The following is a 7,941-nucleotide window of genomic DNA, read 5'->3' as shown; positions in this document are numbered from 1 at the left end:
TCTCTCTCTCAAAAATAAATAATCATTAAAAATTTTAACAAGTAAATAAATAAATACAGAGAACAAACTGAGGGTTGCTGGAGGGGTGTTGGGTGGGCTACATGTGTGATAGGCATTAAGAAGGGCACTTTTGGGGATGACACCTGGTGTCATATGTAAGAGATGAATCACTGGGTTCTATGTCTGAAGTCAAGACTACACTGTATGTTAATTAGCTTGAATTTAAATTTAAAAGATTAATAATACCTTCAAGGTCTATCCATATTGCCACAAATGGCAAATTTTCACTCTTCTTTATGGCTGAGTAGTATTCCATTTTACACACACAAGCACATGTATCAATTATATAACTTCCATTTAGATGCGTCTTCTTCATTTCTCTTATCACTGTCTTATATAGGTCTTTCAATTCCTTGGTAAATTCATTCTTAGGATTTTATTGTTTTTGAAACCCTGTAAATGAGATTGCTTTCTTAATTTCTCCTCTTGCTAGTTCATTATTTGTATATAGAAATATCACAGGTTTGAGGCACCTGGGTCACAGTCAATTAAGCATCTGACTTCAGCTCAGGTCATGATCTCATGGTTCATGAGTTCAAGCCTCACATTGGGCTGTATGCTGACAGCTCAGGGCCTGGAACCTGCTTCAGATTCTGTGTCTCCCTGTGTCTCTGCCCCTCCCCCACCCCCTCTCACTCTCAAAAATAAATAAACATTAAAAATTTTTTTTAAAAAGAAGTCTCACAGGTTTTGTGGCACCTGGGTGACTCAATTGGTTGAGTGTCTGACTCTTGATTTTGGGTCAGGTCATGATCTCATGGTTTGTGGGATCGCACCCCACCTCAGGTTCTGCACTGACAATGTGGCACCTGCTTGGGATTCTATCTCTTCCTCTCTCTCTCTCTCCCCTTCCCCTCCTCATATGCATGTGCGCTCTCGCGCTCTCTCTCTCTCTCTCTCTCTCTCTCTCTAGATAAATAAACATTTAGGGAGCCTGGGTGGCTCAGTCAGTTAAATGTCTGACTTCAGCTCAGGTCATGATCTCACAATTTGAGCCCCACCTCGGGCTCTGTGCTGACGGCTCAGAGCCTGGAGCCTGATTCAGATTCTGTGTCTCCCCGTCTCTCTGCCCCTCCCATGTTCATGCTCTGTCTCTGTCTCTCAATAAAAAATTTTTTAATTTAATTTTTTTAAAAGATAAACATTTAAAACTACTAATAAATACTAACAAAATAAATGTCACAGTATACTGATTTTTTCATATAACTACTAAATTTGTTATTAGTTCTAACAATGTTTTTGTAAAGTCATCAGGGTTTTCTATGTACATAATCATGTTATCTACAAAGAGAGACAGTTTTACATCATCTTTTCATACTTGAATGCATTTTACTTCTTTTTCTTGCCTAATCACTCTGGCTAGAATTTCTAGTACTATGTAGAATAAAAGTGGTGAGAGGGGGCATCCTTGTCATGTTCTTGATTTAGAGGAAAAGCTTTGAGATTTTTACCACTGAGTATAATGTTAGCTGTGGGATTATCTTACATCTATACCCAGTTTGTTGACAGGTTTTTTTTTTAATCATGTCTGGTGTTGAACCTTCTCAGATGCTTTTTCTTCATCTATTGGCATGATCATATTTTTACTCTTCATTTTATTAATATGCTATATGACATTGATTGATTTGTGGATGTTGAACTATCCTTGCATAACTGAAATAAATAAATCCCATTTGATTATGGCATATGATCTTTAATGTAGTCTTGAATTCAGTGTGCAATATTTTCTTGAGGATTTTTCATCTATGTTCATTGGGCATACTGGGCTATAATTTTCTTTTCCTTTGGTGTCCTTGTCTGGTTTTTTATTAGGGTAATGCTGCTCTTATAAAATGAGTTTAGGAGTGTTCTTTCAATTTGTACATTTTGGAGGAGTTTGAGAACGACTGGAACTTAATTCTTCTTGAAATATTTGGTAAAATTCACCAGTGAAAGCCATCTGGTCTCGGACTTTTATTTGTTGGGAGGTTGTTGTTTTTTTCTTTCATTTGACTTCAAGTTTTTATTTAAATTCCAATTAGGTAACATATATGATAAAATTGGTTTTGGGTGTAGAATTTAGTGATTCAGCACTTACATATAACACCCAGTGCTCACCACAACAACTGCACTGCACTTCTTAATGCCCGTCACCCATATAGCCCATCCCCCCCACCCAATGCCCCTTCCAAAACTCTCCCCTATGTTCATCTGTTTTATTTTTTAAATTCCACATGTGACCGAAATCGTATGGTATTTGTCTTTGACTGACTCACTCGCTTAGCATAATACACTCTAGCTCCATCCACATCATTGCAAATGGCAAGATTTCATTCTTTTTGACCACTGAGTAATATTCTATTACTATATACAATATTCTATATACTATTACTATATACAATATTTTATATATATATGCACTATTACTGTATACAACATTCTATTGTATACATACCGCATCTTCTTTATCCATTCATCAGTCAATGGACATTTGGGCTCTCTCCATAGTTTGGCTATTGTTGCTAACGCTACTATAAAACATTGATGTGCATATACCCCTTCAAATCTGTGCTTTTGTATACTTTGGGTAAATACCTAGTAGTGCAATTGCTGGATTGTAGGGTAGTTGTATTTTTAGTTTTTTTAAGGAACCTCCATACTGTTCTCCAGAATGACTGCACTGGTTGAATTCCCACTGACTATGCAAGAGGGTTCCCCCTTCTCTGCATACTTGCCAACATCTGTTGTCTCCTGTGTTGTTAATTTTAGCCATTATGACAGGTGTGAGATGGTATCTCATTATGGTTTTGATTTGTATTTCCCTGATGATGAGTGGTGTTGAGCATCTTTTCATGTGTCTGTTAGGCATCTGGATGTCGTCTTTGGAAAAATGTCTATTTATGTCTCCTGTCCATTTCTCAACTGGATTAATTGGTTTGGGGTGTTGAGTCTGATAAGTGCTTTATAGATTTTGGATGCTAACTCTTTATCTGATACGTCATTTGCAAATATCTTCTCCCATTGCATAGGTGGTCTTTTAGTCTTGTTGATTGTTTTCTCCACTATGCAGGAGCTTTTTACCTTAATGAAGTCCCAACAGTTCATTTTTGCTTTTGTTTCCCTTGCCTCTGGCAATGTGTCTAGTAAGAAATTGCTATGGCCAAGGTCAAAGAGATTTCTTCCTGTGTTCTACTCTAGGATTTTGATGGTTTCTGTCTCACATTTAGGTCTTCCATGCATTTTGAATTTATTTCTCTGTATGGTGTAAGAAAGTGGTCCAGTTTAATTCTTCTGCATGTTGTTGTCCAGTTTTCCCAACACCATTTGCTGAAGAGACTGTCTTTTTTCCTTCAATAGTCTTTCCTGTTTCATTGAAGATGACGTGACCATATAGTTGTGGGTCTATTTCTGGGTCCTCTATTCTGTCACACTGATCTATGTGTCCGTTTTTGTGCCAGTGCCATATTGTCCTGAAAACTACAGCTTTGTAATATAGCTTGAAGTCCAGAATTGTGATGCCTCCAGCTTTGCTTATATTTTTCAAGATTGCTTTGGCTATTCAGGGGCTTTTGGGGTTCCATACAAATTTTAGAGTTGTTTGTTCTAGCTCTATGGAAAATGCTAGTGGTTGGGGCACCTGGGTGGCACAGTTGGTTAAGTGTGCAACTCTAGGATCTCAGCTCAGTTCATGATCTCACGATTCATGAGCTCAATCCCCACATCAGTGCAGAGCCTGCTTGAGATTGTCTCTCCTTCTCTCTGACCCTCCCCCACTTGTGGTCTATCAACCAAAATAAAAAACTTAAAAAAATGTTTTTAATGCTGGTGGTATTTTGATAGGGATTTCACTGAATGTATAGGTTGCTTTGGTTAGTGTAGACATTTTAACATGATCTGTTCTTCAAATCCATGAGCATGGAATGTATTTCAATTTATTTGTGTCCTCTTCAATTTCTTTCATAAGGTTTCTATAGTTTTCAGAGTACAGATCTTTAACCTCGTTGCTCAGGTTTATTCCTAGGTATCTTTTGGGTTTGGTGCAATTGTAAAATAGGATCAATTCCTTGATTTCTTTTACTGCTGCTCTATTACTAGTGTATAGAAATGCAGCCGATTTCTGTACATTGATTTTATATCCTGTGAATTTGTTGACTTTGTGTATCAGTTCTAGTAATTTTTTTATTGCAGTCTTTCAGGTTTTCTACCTAAAGTTATCACGTCATCTGCAAATAGTGACGGTCTGACTTCTTCCTTGCTGATGTGGATGTCTTTTAATTATTTTTATTGTCTGATTGCTGAGGCTAGGACTTCCAGTACCATGTTAAATAACAATGATGAGAGTGGACATCCCTGTCACGTTCTAGACTGTAGAGGAAAACCTCTCGGTTTTTCCCCCTTGAAGATGATATTACTTGTGGGTCTTGCATATACAGCCTTTATTATGTTGAGATATATTCTCCCTATCCCTACTTTGTTGAGGATTTTTACCAAGAATGGATGTTATATTTCATAAAATGCTTTTCCTATATCTATTGACAGAATCATAAGGTTCTTATCCTTTCTTTTATTAATGCAGTGTATCACATTGATTGATTTGAGAATATTGTACAAGCCCTGCACAGCCCAGGAATAAATCTCACTTGATCGTGCTGAATACTTCTTTAATGTATTGTTGGATTCAATTTGCTATGAACTTGTTGAAAATTTAGGCATCCATGTTTATCAGGGATACTTACGTGTAATTTTCCTTTTTAGTGTGGTCTTTGGTTTTGGAATCAAGGCAATGGTGGCCTGGTAGACAGAGATTGGAAGTTTTGCCGCCTTTTCTTTTCTTTTCTTTTCTTTTTCCTTTCTTTCTTTCTTTCTTTCTTTCTTTCTTTCTTTCTTTCTTTCTTTCTTTCTTTCTTTCTTCCTACCTTCCTTCCTTCCTTCCTTCTTTCTTTTCTCTTCTCTTCTCTTCTCTTCTCTTCTCTTCTCTTCTCTTCTCTTCTCTTCTCTTCTTTTCTTTTCTTTTCTTTTTTTTTCCGGAACAGTTTAAAGGGAATAGGTATTAACTCTCCTTTAAATGTCTTGTAGAATTCCCCTGGGAAGCCTCCGGTCCTAGACTTGTGTTTGTTGGGAGATTTTTGTATACTGCTATGATTTCTTTGCTGGTTATGGGTCTGTTAAAATTTTCTATTTCTTCCTGTTTCAGCTTTTGAAATGTATGTTTCTAGACATTTATCCATTTCTTCCAGATTGCCTAGTTTGTTGGCATATAATTTTTCATAATATTCTCTTACAATTGTTTATATTTCTGTGATCTTGGTTGTAATCTCTCCTCTTTCATTCATGATTTTCTTTATTTGGGTCCTTTCTCTTTTTGATAATTATGGCTGGGGGGGTATCAATTTCATTAATTCTTTCAAAGAACGAGCTCTTAGTTTCATTATTCTCTTCTGTTTGTGTGTGTTTATGTCATTTATTTCTGCTCTACTCTTTATTATTTCCCTTCTGCTGACTTTAGGTTTCATTTGCTGTTCCTTTTTTCGTTCCTTTAAGTATAAGTTAGATTGTGTATTTTAGACTTTTCTTTAAAAAAATTTTTTTAATGTTTATTTATTTTTGAGAGCGAGAGCATGAGCAGGGGAGGGGCAGAGAGAGAGGGAGACACAGAATCTGAAACAGGCTCCAGGCTCCAAGCTGTCAGCACAGAGCCCCAGGTGGGGCTCAAACTCACCACGAGATTATGACCTGAGCCAAAGTCAGACATAACCGACTGAGCCACCCAGCCATCCCTGAGACGTTTCTTGCTTTTTGATGTAGACTTGTATTGCTATCTATTTCCCTCACATGACTGCCTTTGCTGCATCAGTTGGGATTTTTTATTACTGACTCAATCTCCTTACTAGTAATTGGTCTACTCATATTTTCTATTTCTTCATGGTTCAGTCTTGGTAGTTTTTATGTTTATAGGAATTTGTCCATTTCTTTTAGGTTGCCCAAGTTTTTGGCTTGCAATTATTCATGGTAGTCTCTTATAACCTATTGTATTTCTGTGGTAGCAACTGTAACATCTCCTCTTTCATTTCTAATTTTATTTACGTCATTCTCTTTTTTCTTAGTGAGTCTAGCTGAAAGATTTGTCTGTTTTGTTTATTAAGTTTTTTAAAAACAGCCCTTAATTTCATTAACCTTTCCAATGCCTTTGTAGTCTCTTCTTCATTTATTTCCACTCTGATTCTTGTTATTTCCTTCCTTCTACTAACTTGGGGCTTAGTTTATTCTTCTTTTTCTAGTTCCTTGAATTGTGAAGTTAGGCTGTTTAAATTGCATTTCTTCTTTCTAAATGAAAGTATTCATTGCCATGTACTTCCCTTCTTAGAACTGCTTTTGTATTTTCATATGTTTTCCTGTTACTAATTAGTGACCTTTTGTTTCTCCTGAAGAAGTCCCCTGTACATATCCTGTAAAGGCAATCTAGTGGTGATGAACTCTTCAGATTTGTCTGTCTGAAAACTCTTTATCTCTCTTTCAATTCTGAAAGATAATTTGTCCAGGTAGACTGTTCTTGGTTGACAGGTTTCTTTCTTTCAGCACTTTGAATACATTGTGCCACACCCGTAGGCCTGCAAAGTTTCTGCTGAAAAATCTGCTAATAATTTTATGGAGGTTTCCTAGTACATAACTAGTGGTATTTTTTTTACTTCTTTTGTCTTTAAATTTGACATTTTATTTATAGTATGTCTCAGTGTGGTTCTTTTTGGATTCATGTTACTAAGAATAATCTGGACTTCCTGGATCTAGATGTCTATTTCTTTTCCTAGGTAAGGGAATTTTCAGCCATTATTTCTTGAATAAGCTTTTGCCTCTTTCTCTCTTCACTTTCTGGGACGTTTATAATGCAAATATTGGTCTGCCTGATGGTGTTCTCTCTTAAGCATCTTCACTCTTTCTCATTATTTATCCTAATGCTCTTCTGACTAGAAGAATTCCACTGTCCTATCTTTGATTTCACTGATCCTTTTTTCTTCCATTTCACCTAATGTGCTGCTGACACCTTCTATTGAGTTTTTCAGTTCACTTAATGTACTCTTCAGCTCTGAGATTTCTGCTTGGAAATTTCTTGTATTTTCTATCTTTTTGTTGAAATTCTCACCTTGTTCATGCATTGTTCTGACCTTGGTGAGCATCTTTATGACCATAATTTGAACCCTTTATCAGATACATTACTCACCTCTGTTTCATTAAGATCTATCTCAGGGGTCTTACCTCAATCTTTTGTTTGAAACCTATTTATTTGCTTCTTCATTTTCCTTGATTCTCTCTGTTGGTTTTTGTGCATTAGATAAATAGTCATTTCTCCCGGTCTTGAAGGAGTAGTCTCATGTACGAGATGCAACTTATTATTCAGATGCACCCTGCTCATGATTGTTTCTCAAACCTTTGTGATTGTCTAAACAGCCTTCCTTATACTTAGTGCCTCCCTATAGTTGAGGGTGTGCCACAACCTGTCAGTGTCTCAAAACAGAGGATCTCAGTCAACACCTAAATGCAGGGTGATTGGAAGTCAGATACTCAGAAAGCATTTTTAAAGTATGCATGTAGGCCTCTTTCAGGGATATAGGTGTTTCTGTCTATGACCTCTGCACTAAGCCTACCCAGGGGCAAGAAGAGGGGGACAACCTATTAAGAACTGTTTCTTTGTTTGCTACAGGCCTATGGGATCCATGAGTGCAAGTCCTATTGGCCAACAGAGCCAGGCTATCAAGGGATGTGTCCCCATACACACAGAAACCACACAATCCAGGGTATCAGACATGTGCACAATCTCCTTCCTAGGAGACCCTGGTGACCTGCAGTGGGGCAGAGGGAGAGTGCAAAGATAGTGCCAGCAGGCCTCCCCTGCTGCAGGGGAGACTG

This window comes from Puma concolor, chromosome D1 (assembly GCF_028749965.1).
Source record: "Puma concolor isolate L17-30 chromosome D1, mPumCon1.1.hap2, whole genome shotgun sequence".
Taxonomy (NCBI): domain Eukaryota; kingdom Metazoa; phylum Chordata; class Mammalia; order Carnivora; family Felidae; genus Puma; species Puma concolor.
This window is presented reverse-complemented; position numbering follows the sequence as displayed.